This window comes from Mauremys reevesii, linkage group 5 (genome assembly GCF_016161935.1).
Source record: "Mauremys reevesii isolate NIE-2019 linkage group 5, ASM1616193v1, whole genome shotgun sequence".
Taxonomy (NCBI): domain Eukaryota; kingdom Metazoa; phylum Chordata; order Testudines; family Geoemydidae; genus Mauremys; species Mauremys reevesii.
In genome coordinates this window covers 16,907,395-16,922,993 of record NC_052627.1, presented here as the reverse complement: position 1 = coordinate 16,922,993, position 15,599 = coordinate 16,907,395, and positions in this window count along the sequence as shown.

Below are 15,599 nucleotides of genomic sequence, written 5' to 3'. Positions count from 1 at the left end.
TTGTCTGGTTGTAGAGAGAAACACCTGTCAATGGAAGCACTAAGTAGCGACATGGGGGCTGTCAATTGGCAAATCTTGGGAGGCTTCTCTATTGACAGCAGAAAGGAGCAGGCACCTGTCGGGGCTATTGAAGGCTGAATGGCAGCTTATTGACTTCTGTCAATAAATGACCCCCTCTGAGACTGGGAGCCCAGAGCTGCAACATCTGCTAATGAGCGCAGGAGTGACACCAGATTCGAAGCATTCCTTTCGGAAAGAACAGCGCGGAACCGATTGCAAGGCCTCTAGCTGGTCTTGTGTTTCGCGGATTATGACCGTTTGTGTTTAGTTCGGTGCGCAGCAGAGGGGATAACGGGGATCCGGGTTAGAGAGATGAATATTTAGTTTAACAGCAGCCCTCCCCCGCTCAGGATAATAGCCTGGTTATCACAGATGGTTATTATTGCTTTTGCCATTATAATGATCCCTGTTCACTAACACTTAGATATTAAAAGAATGAGCTCAGTGCTGTTCAGCAGGGGGGCATAGTACTGAGTTTTTAAGTGCCTAGGACACTGAGGGCCCGCTCATGAGGCACTACCGTAAGAAACATGATTAAGAAAATATCAGATAATACTGTGCATCAGCCTGCCTGTCTCTCCACCTACTGTCTGCCTGCCTATCTAGCTGCTTGTTTGTTGATCTGATTGATCTGTCTATCCTTCCTTCCGTCCATCCACCTCTCCCATCCAATCTATTTACTTGCCTCTTTATATACTATGCCTAGCTGCCTGCTTATCTATCTATCTATCCCCATTACCACATCTATCTATCTATCTATCTATCCATCCCCATCCACCCCCTCCATCTATCGATCTATCTATCCCCATCCACCCCCTCCATCTATCTATCCCCATCCACCCCCTCCATCTATCTATCCCCATCCACCCCCCTCCATCTATCTATCTATCTATCTATCTATCATCTATCCACCCACACGTCTGTTTCTGATAAAAATATAAAAATAACCAACACCCGTGGACAGTGCTGCCGAGGAGAGCTAATTATTCGCAGGGCTGTGGGGGCAGTTCAGAGCTGACTCCGAGCGGCCCCGCCCGCTGACCAGCTGGCTGCGAGCGGTGACATTCCGCTCGCTGGAGAACCCCGCGTGGGACCTTTGACTCCGCTGAAGGTCGGACGCTCAGAGTTATGTCTTTAAAGATGCAAGAAAGTGGATCAAGTTGCACAGGCTGGGAAGCCCACCTTCCCGCCCCCCGCTGCAGCTGCCGCTGCTTCAAGGAAGGGGAGCTGCAAATCCCTCTGTAAATCCCATCTCCGGACAGCCTGCCTCCCCCCCACCCCTAATCCCTGCCTTGCTCTGCGTAGGACCGGGGAGGCATAACACATCTCGGGGCGAGGACTGGGCATGTCCCGGCGTTGCCAGCAGCCCCGGAGGAGGGAAATGTGCCACACAGAGTCACCCGCACGTTTATGGCTAACTAAGCAGCAACGTGCAGGGCTGGAGGCAGTTTCACAGCGGTACGTGTGTTTATGTCCCCCAGTTACAGAAAAACAAGGCAGACGTGGGGAGACGGAAATTTATGTAGAGTTACACTTTGTTCCTCAAACAAAACAAGAACCAGGAGCCAGAGATTGCTAGTGAACGCAGATTTCTTTCTCCTGCCAAAATTGCCAGGTAGAGAACAAAGCGGCAGCAGTTAAGGAAACCCGATTTGCAAATCATGTTAAGATTCTGGTCTGATTGCATGTCTACAGGGATCTCTGGGCCTGGAAGGGGAATCCCAAATCAGTTACAGTATCATTAGTACCTTGAGTTCGTTGTTATCACAAGGGGGTAGGAGAACACAGAAAGAGAGAGCAGGCCAACCCATTAAATAATCAGATCTTACTGCCCTTAGGCAGGGAAAAGTCCCGTGTATTGGAACGGGTCAAGTGGAAATTTAGCGTGCCTAAAAGCGGCAGGATCGGGTCCCTAAGGAAAGACATGCTTTGAAATGCCAGCCCCAGGTTTGCATTATCAACTGTTTTCTCCAACCAAGTGATTCTTGTCATTGCTGAGAGTATTTAAAGACATCAGGAGTGTCATCTTCTCTGACTCGAAAAGTCCTGCAACAGGTGCTGGGGCTTTCAGGGTGTATAAATCTGGAGAATTAACTTGTCCCATCCTTTTGAAACAAATTAGCTGTGTCTTGGCTTCAGGTTACCATTGCAAACTACCTTTTTATTGGCCTTACTGCTGCTGTCGCATTAGGAACTATTTGGTCTTAACTACAACCAGGACTGTAGATCCTAAACAAAACATTTAGCAGAGGAGGGAGATATTGCATTGCACATCTATAGGCTATGGGGAAGTGAGCTTCTGGGAGAGATGACAGCCAGCAGCTGCAAAAGGAGCTTGCTCCCTTTCCCGTCATAATTCACCAAGGTACACTGGGCTGGGCGAGAGTAAAATGGTTATTTCAGTACCAGTGTGGGAGGAAAAAAACGATGTCCCTTTAAATATAAAATGTCTCTTTTACCTGAGAATCAAGGGCCTGATCCAAATCCGGGTTAATGGATAGACTCCCATTAACTTGAATGGGCTTTGGACTGGCCCCCAAATCTCTCTAGGGACAGCCACAGGCCCAGCCATAAATTAACAGAGGTGATTGCCTCTGCTGACACGTGGGGAAGTGACAGGTCTTGTCTGAACACAATGGCGCTGAAGTTCTGCAGGCTCTGACATAATGATCACCCTTGTCCTCCCATTACTGGAGTAATAACCCTCAGACACTCACACCATGTGCTTCACCAGTGATAGCAGCCGTATTTCTCCCAGATAACAAAGGCAACTGTCATGTAATGCCATGGTGCAGAAGGAGACCTCGGAGTGACAACCCATTCATCAACCTAGCAGAGCACAAAACATATTCTTCCCTTTCCAGGGCTGTTTGCTGGTCCTTTCACAGCTGCTAAAGCCTAGTGGGAAAGTTACTCTCACACTAGGAAATCCTAAACTAGAACACCTCAGTCACAAGCAGCAGTTCCTTATAATAACTCATCTCAAACTCTCCCTGTTTCCCCAGCAGGCAACAGCCCTTATATACAGACTGTGCACGGCCTTGCTCTTGCTACGGTTGTGTTGTGGTCTGTATCTAAGGGCTGTTGTGGAATTTAAAGCTGAAGAATCATGCCAGATATAATGAAGATCCGAGCTTTGATTTAAGAGACTTTATGTCTTTGGTTGATTGAATGTATATCTTTATCGTTTCTCTCACACTCCTCTTCTGTGGCCTGATCCAAAGCCAAGATTCTTTGTCTTTAACAAGGCCCTTTGATGAATTACCCCCTGAGTTTTATGAATGCTGCTTAATTTCTAGGTAAGATGACTCAGAGGTACTGTACATTGACCATGAATTATTTCAACAATAAGACCACAGAGTGTGTCACCTTGGACTATAACCATGGTTTAAACAAGAAGTTGAAAGCCAAGCACATGAGAAGTGGCAGCTATCTGACAAGTGACAATATTCTAGTACGGGGTTACATTCTGGAGTGCGTTGTGATTAAAATGCTCTCCATGCACATATATGTCATTCATTCATCATCATTCATGCCCGTCACCCCAACCGGGGTATGGGCCGCCAACAACAGATCTCCATAGTCTTCTATCCTGGGCCATTCGCTCTAGAATCCTCCTGGCTGCAAGAAGGGTGATCGGCTTAGTGGCTTCCTCGCGGCTCACCCACCCCAGCGTCATGCATCTGAGTTGAAGACCCTTCTTTTTCCAGGCTAAAAGTCTCTGTTAACTCTATTGTTGGCGTTTCTGTAGCAAGCTGATTTTTACAGGGTGGAGTTGCTAGCCCCACGCCCAACCCTCCTCCTTTACCCTGACTTGGGACAGGCAGATGGCCCCAAAGGACCTCTCTGGTGGAGTTACATATATGTAGATAAGTCTTTTTGTATATAAGCAGATATATGTGTGCATGCAGACATATATGTAAATATCTACACACATACACATAACTGAGGTTGAATGTCTTTTTAATGGTGTTTGAGTATTGATCAGTGAACAAACATTAATTGAAATAGTTATGTGACATCAATGGTGTAAAATAAGTAGGAAAGAGATTAGAATCAGGCCCAGAACACTTGGTGAGCATCTTTTCTATAGAGCCAGCCCATGACGGATATCAGCTTAAAAGGCGTCTTTGAGTGGGAATTCTTTACTCTTTTTCCATGTTCAAGAGGGAATTGTTTAACTCAACTTCCACAAGAACTGAGTTAAAAATTTGCAAAGCCACAATCACTTGTAGTAACACAACTGCAAGTTACAATACAAGAGTCAAGATGGAACATTTCCAAGGCAAGCCGTCAACCATGCACAAGCAACCAACCTAAGCTGGCATCCTGTTTTCAGAATATTAACACGAAGAGCCAAATTCTGCCCTAAGCTATGAATCCATAATTCCCATTGACTTCAAATGGACTTGCGTGGATGTATCTTGGGGCCAAATTCTGTGCTCAAAGTCCAAAGAAATGTGGATGAATGAGTTTCCCAGAAGAGGCCCTGAAAAACTGAATTCCCACAGATTGAGGATTTTTGTAACTAATGTTTAAAAGATGGTTGGAGCAGATCTGAAGCCATTCTCCGGTGCAGGCAAAGATGGTGTATCTAGCTGTTCAGTGCTCTGGAACCACTCTCAGATACACTCCAGAAGTTTTTCATACAGTGATTCCTGACATGTGAAAACAGTGTGATGTGAAGGCTGAATGATTTTGCCAAGGACTCTATTTTACTTATTGCTGATATGTGGATCCATTCCAATTCAGGATAAAATAACTACTCAGTCTTAACTGCTCACTTGATTAGCAAGTTTCCTAGAAGAGCTTGTTTTATTGTTGTGTGAGGATTTTGACAGCAACACCAGAGGAGCAACCATCTCTGAGAGTTTTTTTTAAATAATCAAGAACTGGCAGATTGGCATAGATATTTGCATATTCTTTGAGATAACACCATATACATTTATAAAGCTTTCTGAGGTTGCTGTGTTCACAGTTTGCATTGCACACATACCTGCAGTGGTGGACTAATAATGTTTTATTAAAAGATGACAATCCACTGATTAAATTATTACATAGAATGTACTGGAAGCCAGCCATCTATTTTAAGGACTCATCCTCCACCCTCTCCAAATTCCACAGTTACAAAGAGATTCAGGCATGCCTGTAACTAAGCTAGTTTAAGATGTCACAAGACACAACTCAAGTTATTAAAATGAGCCATCAAAAATGAGTGACTTCCCCCTCCCCCAACAGTTAAATGCTACCTTGTGGTCTCCATCGGAACGGGATATTTCAGAAACCAAGTGGGAGTTATGAAAATAATTTGAATAGTTAACAAAAGCAGTAAACCATAACACACCCTGCATTCTATTGTTCTTCCGCAATGCACATATTTAAGGACTCTGGGCTAAGGAGATCAATCTTGCAACCCTTATTCATGCACGAAGTTCTGACTCTTACCAGTAATTCCATTGACTCCAATGAGCACAATATGATTTCATGGAGACTTCTTGTATGAGTTAGGGTTGCAAGAGGAGAAATCATGGATGTCCCAGATTTAGGACCTGATTCTGCAAAGATTTAAACATGTGCTTAACCTTACTGTGAATAATCCCTCCAACTTCAGATCTTTGTAGGATTGGGGCCTATGAGATCAGAATTATGACAGCAAAAATATCAAATGCAAGTTCTTCATGCTTCAGCCAAAGTAAATCAGAACAAAGGATGCCTTATTGATGTAAGGGGGTCTAATATTATTTTAGGACAATATTATATATTGATGTATATCCCTTCTCTATGCTTTAAATTGTGCCCTCTAAATTGAGCTGCAATATCCAGTGGTTTGATGCCAAAGGCCAACAATATTCAAAGCTGAGTGTTTAAAGTGAGTCTCCTAAATCAATATTTAAAAGCGATCTGATTTTCAAAGTTGCTGATCATCAACTTCAATGGGAGTTGTAGGCTCTCAGCATCTCTGAAAAATAGGCCACTTTTATTAGGGAACCTAAATCTGGATTTAGGACCTTCATTTTAGGCACCCAGATTTAAAAATTTTGATCCAAGATTTTATTATAAACCTTTATGAATAAATCCAACAAAAATGGAAATACTGAGCCTGATCCTCAGTTGGTGTAAATCAGGCTAGCCCCACTGACTTCAATGTTCATACACTGAAAAAAAAACAGCCCTCCCACCCCCAGAAAAAGAAAGGAAGAGATGTTAAGTGCTCCATCAAGAATTCCTTCCCGGTCCATGAAAGTCTCTGGAGCTGCTTGGATGAAATGGTAATAGAACTTTGATCCATGGTTCCTCAGCTTCTATGCATGTGTGAACTGAGATCTATCAAAATAACTTATTGTCAGGTCCATGAACATTGAGGAATGGAGGAAACAGAATACAAACAGGCTCTGAAATCTTGCATTGATCAGGAAGGTGTTACTTGGAGTTCTACCAAGCAGCATTCCAGCAGAATGGCTGTTCAGTTCCTGAAGATATAGTTGTCACAGAGCATTATTGCAGACTTCTGCTGGATAATACAGAGGGGCTAGTTTTTTCTAAAATGCAATTTGCCTGTAATTAAGAACAAGTACTGCGGGTGTATTCTGTATTATCTGCAGACTGAATGCTTTTTATTATTAGTCAGAAAAATAATCACTGTCACATCACAAAATGCATTAGTCCATTTGAATTTGCATGGCAAGCCGCACCCTTTTGAATCACATTGTATTCTTTACATATTAGAAGAATGTATGTTAAGCTTAGTGCATCTGTAAATAAGATTCATGTTTAATTATTCTTGCTATAGAAATGCTGTAAATTATTATTTTTATCAGAAATTGATTTTATACCAGTACTACAGTATATTTGAAAACAAATGTACACAACACCATTGTTTTCTCTCGTTTTTCATATTCATCCTGCTCATATTTATATCAAGTACTCGATAAAACCTAGAAAGGGATTGTGCACTCTAGGCCAAATTTCCTGCCTTCCAACTAACTCTCAAAATGGGAAGGCACAAAACCTCAGCCCATCATCTGGGATAAATCAGCATAGCTCCATTGATGCCATTGATACCATTGCTGTCAATGGGACTACACCAATTTACACCCGCTGAAGGGCTGGCCCATATTTCTTTGTTACATGCCCCAAAGGAAAGGAAAGAAGGGGAACAGCCAAATGGTAAGAGGACATCTCAAAACAGAGCATGCACCATCCCACAAGGCCTCTTCTTTTCTCTGCCAATGATGGTCTGAGATCAGTTAAGACCTGCCAGTGATGGAAGACTGGGCCGCCAGGTCGCTTCTTTAGAAAATGGAAGAATGCCACCAGATCAATAAATAAGCATGAAGGTTGTTGTCAGTCCCTCCACTAGGGCTTGATCCAGTGTCTCTATTGGCGCTAACCATCTAAAGATAGGTGAGAAGAGGCAGGATAAGGGTGGAGATGTGACCCCGTCCATCTGGGTCACAGAGCTGTCTGGGCACAGAGTGGAGAGCTCTCCGCACATTCTCCAAGGGTGGTAGAGCTAGTGATTTGCAACCCACATGCCTCCAGCAGGAATGATGGCTGATGAAGCCAGAATTCCTCCCGAGGGTTTCAACCTCAGTGGGATCCTCTTCACCCCTCCAGAGTGCCTGGGGCAGAATCTGGCCCTGAATGAATAAATCATAATCATTTTCAAGCCAGCAGACAGTAATGTCATGCGCACAGGCTCCTGACTTGGTGACAGGATCAGCAGAAGGGAAGGCTAGGCTCTGAGGGAGACACAACTTACAGTAAAACACATAGAATAGTAATGGCAAGACAATAATACTGGCGTATATTTGCTTTAGGATTTGTGGTGAAAATCCTCCTGTTAAGAAAAATAACTTAACTCTGAGCTTTTCCATACAACATCTTCTATTATTTTCCATTATAAGCTCTTTTAGTCTCTTCATTTTCTTTGCACCTGAGCTTTTCCGCAATATTTATTCAGAACTTTTTTTTTCTGGTCGTTCTGACCTTTGGAGAGAATGCAGGGGGGCGCAATTCAGGAAAACATCCCTATTCTGGAAGGGCACTTAAGCATATGCTTAATTTATTTTGAAGCATGTGCTAATGTGATTTCTATGTGAGTTCTAAAATAAAGCCACTTCTGGAGCAGATGGCAACGATGGTTTAGCATCACACGGAGATACTATACAATAGTTTAGGGCAATAAGTGGAAAAGAATAATATATCTAGCTGAAACTGCAGAGGGAATGTACATGGGCAGATTTTAGTTACCTCAATTAGACTTTATATAGGACACATGGGTTAACTTCCCTGTTCTTGATCAAAATGCCATGGAATCTTTCAGGGTCAAACGTGTTTAGGGTCTTAGCTTTATATGTCAGTTAGAAGATGGCCCCTTTTCTACCACAGAGTAGCCCAACGACTTGCTGGGGTATTTTCTCAGTACTGTCTCAGGCTGGATCGATATATCGCATCTCATTTAGACGCGATATATCGATCGATTCGAACTCCATCGATATAAGATACTTCGACTTCAGCTATGTTATTCACGTAGCTGAAGTTGCGTATCTTATATCGATTTTTCCCCTTAGTGTAGACCAGCCCTCAGAGGAACGAATGCCATCTACTGATGCAGGAAGACCACTTTCTATAGCACTCAAGGTTTTCCTTGAAGGTCATCCTCTCTGGGGGGTCATGTCCCAAACCTGCTGAACTTAGACAACATGACCAAATTGTAGCCAAGGTGCACTACATATGTTCACCTTCACAATGAAACGTTAACCAAGTACATTTTTAAAGTGTCATTTGGACAATAAAACGACAATCTGTATTTGTTTTCATTTGAATTCATCAGCTCCTCCAGTATTTCAACTTAACTTAAAACCTTTCAGATGCACATATGATGGAGCACACTGTAGAAAAAAACAGAGCCTAAATTAGTAAATAACACTTAATGGTCAGCTTGATTAAACGGACTTACAAATTGTCTTAGAAGTAGCTCCAGCTAATGTCAGGCAGCTTCTGAAACCCAAACGTTGGTTTATATTATTTAAAACTGTTAAAAACTCGGCTATGGCAGAAGCTTTTACCAAACTGGGGAGAGAAGTTCAATTTAGAGGGCTAATATTCGTAGATTTAATAGCTCTTAAGACCAGAAGGGACCATTATGATCATCTAGTCTGACCTCCTGCATAACACAGGGCATAGAACTTCATTCTTGCACTGGAGGAATTTATTTTCCCCTGCTCTGTAAGTAAACATTACCTGTGTTGCACCTGAGCTTTTCAACACTTATTCAGCACTTTCCTTTTCTGCATGTTCTGAACTCTAGAACAAATGTAGGCATTTTCTAATAGGTGTCTTATTACAGATGTATAGAGGCAACACTACATACTGCACACTATCAAATAGCAACTCTCGTTAACATCACCCGACTCTAGCTTAACTGTCCTTTAAAAAATAGAAAATGCAAAATATCACAAGACACAAATTATCCAGTTAATAATCAAAATAAAAAAACTCACACTGCTCCATTCCAACAGTGTTAGTGAAATGTTGTAGACTTTAATTTGTATCAGCCACCATGCACTCACTGTACAATTTCTGCTTATAGCAAAAACAACTGGATCCTACTAGATGTGCTTATGATGTTATAATGGGCCTCGGTTCAAACAGAAGCCGGGATATGGTAATCTTATAACAGATGGTCTTGCAGAGAAGGTACGCTGCATTTGAAATGTTACTTATTCCTTTATTTTTTTTATGTACAATTAGGTTTATCTTACGATATAAACAATGCACTAGCATGTTTGTGAACATATTTATACCAGTCAAAACCACAGGGGAGAAGGAAAAATGACAAAATGTCCTTCTGTTTGAGTACATGCAAAATCCATCAGCGGTTAGTATTTAAAAGGTATCGCTTTGTAAGACAATGTTCAAAACCTCGCACTAACAGTTCACCAGGGAAATCAAGCCATGAGTAATGAATTCCTGAGGCTTCACTCAACAGGTGCCGGGGTTGGTAACTGTCTAGAATTACTGGCATTTGGGACAGAGTGGAGAAAGAGTTTGGGATTAAACATGGATTTTGAATTGACACAGCAGTAACGATTGGCATTTAAAGGAATTATTACATACTGGAATATTCATCCCAGTTGCAAAACTGCCTCAGCCCACTTGTAAAGCACTGCAACACCCTTAACATTAATAAATATAAAATCAATGTTAAATTACCTAATTCTGTAGATTAGTAATAGCATACTAAAAATCCTTTTACAAGGACAGCACTACACTGAAATGTTACAAAATCTATGTCCTGCTTTACCAGCTGATCTCTTGATCAGAGATACATATCTTTCATAAAAGTGAAAATACTGCAGGTCATAAAAAGAACATAAACATAAAAAGCCCAAACAACTCAATCTCCATAGCACAACAAAGAACCAGGCAGCCAATGAAACCCAACAAAAATATTTACCCTGTTCCAAAGCCCAACTACCTCATTCACTCACTCTACCACTCAGTCTTCCCCAAATGCACAAGAATATCAACATTGCCAACCCCACATTAAAAAATCATGAGCTAAGCCCCCCAAAATCATAAGAATGGTTTAAAAATCATTTGTTTTTTTAAAGAGTTCTTTTTATTTGTCTTCTGGGTTTTGAACCTATGAAATTTACATTTTTTAGCTTTTCTTTGCAAACACGAGGGATAGAAACTTACCTTTTTTTTAACATGATAACCGAAGTGTTCAGGTAATCACATGACTCCAGGAGCTGGGACTTTAAGGAAACCAGCAAATATTGTGAGACTTGTAATATATTACAGGAGTTGGCAACTAGAGAAACAGATGGGCCCTGCAGCATGCTTAAAGGTCAAATGACTCTGGCTATTTTGAACCAAGATACAAAGAGTTCCAAAATGTAGAGGCCATCATGGAGAATACCCAGCCAGCCTCCCTTTTAAATACAGGTGGCTCTAGCTTGAGCTCTTCCACTTATTGTAACTGGGACAGTGTCATACAGGGAGATAGGAGTCACAGAGGTAGAAGTCAACTTGGGCCTGATCCAGTGCCAGCTGAAGTTAATGAGAGTCCTTCCATTTTGTGATTTGGGGCATTATGTCCCTCTGAAGATCACAATTTTAATACTCGAGGCCATTTCACACTACACATGTCAATTCTAGTTAATATAAAATACATGTATATGTTTTAAATATCCAGTTCCCAAATGCCATGATTTGGTAAGGAGTATAAATGCTATGTTTTAGCATGGGGACTGACAAACAAGAATTCATTAGGTTTGACTGAAGCAACTATGGTTCCAACTGGGTGTTCTGGTTTACTGGTTTTAAGATTTTTATATGCACATTTTCCTCGTTCTGTTCCCCACAGCAATTGTGCCTGGTGGGACATGTGTGTTGGCTGGCTGCCGTTCTGCTAAAGGAAGATCCAAAGCATATATCTGTACATTATACTCTTATATTTCTGAAAGCAAATACAAGCAGAAGGAGCCTGTCCCCTTTGAAATGGAACAGCATACATCTTTGGGATCTACTCTATGTCTACAGATTAATAAGCCACAATATTGTGTAACATCCTTGTTATTTGGCACACAAGATGATACAGGAAAGGAAGAATTGTTGAACTATTTCAATAGCTAAATAGAGCTTTTTAGTGATTTTAATATACACTTTTTATTGAGGAAAGGTACAAGAACATTGCCATTATCGATCTCTTTGCTTTACAAAGAATAGAGATGGTTTAAGATTTTCAGATGAGGGGAAGGCTATTGTTGTAGTTAAGACACTAGATTGGAGATCTAGAATCATTTCTCACTTCTGTCATAGACTTCTGGTGCGACCTTGGGAAAGTCACTTGATCTCTCTGTGCCTCAGTTACCCATCTGTAAAATGGAGACAATTTTCCTTCCCTTCCTGCAAACGGTGTCCCCATCTTGTCTAGTTATAAATTCTTCAAGACAGATACTCTTTTTCTTGCACAATGGGGCTTCAATCTCAGCTGGACCCTCTACGGGCTACTGTGACATGAATAAATGATGATAATTTCTCCTTCAGAGGCATGTGCATTATTACCATTACTATTGAAGGTTGTTACACTTTAAAATGTGCACTTTAATGTGCAATGTGCACTTTGCAAGCTGTTCAGCCACAAAGAAGTATTTTCCGCATGGAGTGGATTGTGTAGAAGTGAGCAGTGCATGGATAATGCCTGGATTGTTTGGAAATGAGTGAAATAGCTGTCAGCAAAGTCTTTCTGTGCTGATGATTTCAATGACCTCCTCCTCCTCCTCTGTTATTTTTTTTATGGCATATCCTTTTCATATTGAACAGGGGCAATGGATAGTCACAGGTTCAAGGGTGGATCATCCCAATCCGTCTTGCACAGGAAAATGGAGCTTCTGTTAGAGAAGATCAGTGAGTGACAGAACAGCTGTTTTATGACACGAAGACTCTGAAGTAGAATCACACACAAAAAAGTTCTAAAAGGGGACCAAGATGTTGTAGTCTATCATTCCTACGACTAGACAGGTTCTGGTTAATACAATGGGAAATCCGGTCACGGACTGTTTAGTGGTAGGAAAAATGTAATCCGTGTATTGCTACTGAGCTCAATGATACCTGAAGCGATCTATTGACTAAACGAGGGGTCATGTTCTTTTCAGTAAGGGAAAAGCCCAGCTCCAAACTTCCAATTTTAAGGACTTTCTCAGCTGACTGGACATCAGAGGACAACTAGAGGACTCCTAACCATGTCCCAGGTCGTTCTCAGGAGACCAAAGTGTCATCTATTAATTGCACTCCAACAGGTGAAGCCAGAGCTTGTGCTCTAGAGAAGGAGGCGATGTGGAATGCATAATCAGGCACGCTGCAGCCAACCAGCCATAAAAGAGGGGATTTACTTAGAAGAAACACAAAACAATTAGCCTAGTGGAGCTTCCATGGGCCAGCAGCTGTTGAAGCTATTTTCTGCTGCATGGAACCCTTAATAGTTGAAGACATTGGATCTGATTATCCTCTTACATTGGCATAAATAAGAAGTAACTTTGTTGATGCCATTGATATAGACTGGTGTAAAATCAATATAAGAAAGATCAGAATCAGGCCTACTGCCTGCAATACCTAGGTACAATGGGAAGGTATAAGAATGGAATTTGGGCTGTAACATTAATTTTCTTGCTTGTATTTTTGCTCTGTTTGGTTTCAGGTTAGGTCATCAATATTACAAGAACATCACTTTTTCTGCTGTAAATTTCTTTCTTAATAAAAAGAATAAAAAGGGAAAAGTTTAAAGAACCCTCTTGGATTATTTAAGTGCTTATTCGATAGCTCCTCAGAACAAACTGAGGGTCCTGGATCTCAGAAACCTTCTCATTGATAACTTTGTTGAAACTGATACATCTCCATGAAACATTTTGGCTTTGACACAACAGCATTTTTCAACAAAAATATATTTTAATCAAATGTATTCTGAGCAGCGCTAGTCCCCAGTAGGACACAGTGGGGGAGTTGTGGGAAGAGCTGTGCAAATAACTGAATTTTCACTTTGTTGACTGTTCTGAAAAATAATAATAAAAAAAATCATTTAAAGTCAACTAAAAATGAACATTTTTTAAAATTTCAGCAAACCAAAAGTATACACACACACACACACACACACACACACAGAGAGAGAGAGATGCATTCAAATATTTCTGGTTGAACAAAATGTTTCATTTGGATTTCAAACATTTTACACCATTTTTTTAATAAAATGGAAGGAAATTTCAAAACAAAATTTTGAATTAAAAATCAATTTGAATTGGTTTGAATTGAAAAAAATCAAAATGTTTTGTCTATAAACTGTTAAAATGAAATGCTTTGATTTGGGGATAATTTTTTTTTGGTACCCCCTTCTGCCTTCCCTCCCCTATATAATTCAGTGGAAACCACACAAATTGGCAAAACATTTTGGTTCACCTGAATCTGCATGTTTTAGTTAAAAAAAAGTTTTGCCCAGACCCCTTGGTGGGTTTGGGAGGGAAGGTCTGGGGCCCTGAGCTCTCATTTAAAATAACTAGGTGTGTTCAGTCTTGAGAAAAGTAGACAGAGGGTTTACTGGTAACAGTCTTCATATATATGAAGGGCTGTTATAAAGAGGACGGTGATCAACTATTCTCCAAATCCACTGAAGGTAGGACAAAATGGGCTTACTCTGCAGAAAAGGAGATTTAGGTTAGATATTAGGAAAAACTTTCTATCTCTAAGGATAGTTAAGTCCTGGGATAGGCTTCCAAGGGAGGATGTGGAATCCATGTCATTGGAGGCTTTTAAAAATAGGTTATGCAAACACCTGTCAGGGATGGTCTAGGTTTATTTGGCCCTGCCTCAGCTCAAGGGGCTGGCCTCTCAAGGTCCCTTCCAGCCCTACATTTCTATGATTCTGTGGTGTGGTTTCTTCAATAATATGCTCCTGTCTTCCCTCCTTGGATGATGCTGTTCACCCTGGCTCTGTTTCTAGTCCTGCACTGCTGCCTTGGTTATATTACAGAGCTATCAGCTAGGAACCTTTGTCATAGGCCACATTTTCCATCCAATCTCCCCAGCTATCAGTCAAGTGGGTTGAATTTGGAAGGCGCTACATATTCTCAGTACTTTCCCCAGAGTGCTCCAGGAGGAGAAGACTTCATTCCTGGGCAGAGGGCAGGATTGAGAGACTCCATGTGACTTACAGGTCATCCCTGTGGGATAGTGGTCCCCACACAACATATGGGGAAGCCTCCTGGCTGCAGAAATCAGCCAAGCAGTGCAACTTTGAGGTGTTCATATACCAGAGTGATAAGCACAGGATGGATGGATAGATGGATCAAACTTTGATAAACTGTATGCCTCTGGTGGGTCAAGGTCCAGGATCAAGCTCTTAGAATATTTAAAAGTTTGTTTGTTTGTTTGTTATGTTCCATATCAATTCCTTCAAATCTCTTAGATTTTCTTATATAAATTATTAGCCTCTTTTTAAGGTCAATTTTTTGCCTGAAGAATGGCTGTACTACATGGTCCTTTGACATGATATCTCAAAACATATCAGTCTTTAACTGTGAGCTATTGCAGTGGTAATAAAAATATGTATTATGAACAAAGTTACTGTGAATGCACAATGGCTGATTTTCAAATATTAATAACATGACTGTTTAAAATTTAACTAGTAATGTATTTTTTGAAAAGCATAGTCCAGAGTATGGACAATTGAGATGAATGGTAAGTTTAATCACCAAGCCACTTTTTACAGTCAGAATAAAAAATCCTATAAAGATGGGTTTTTATTATGGAAATGCTCACAGATCTTTTACTGTAGTGAGACTAGAGGGCACTGGCACCTTGCATTTTACCCCGATTTGTAACAACTCTCACCGTGCAAGCAAGCTGCTTACCATCTTGTAGACAGAACTAAGTCAAGTTATCAGATTTTTAGAAAAAATATACATTGCTTTTAATGGACAAGTTTTTGCTTCCTCATGCATCTGGTATATTCACATCTACTATAAGCTGGGATGACG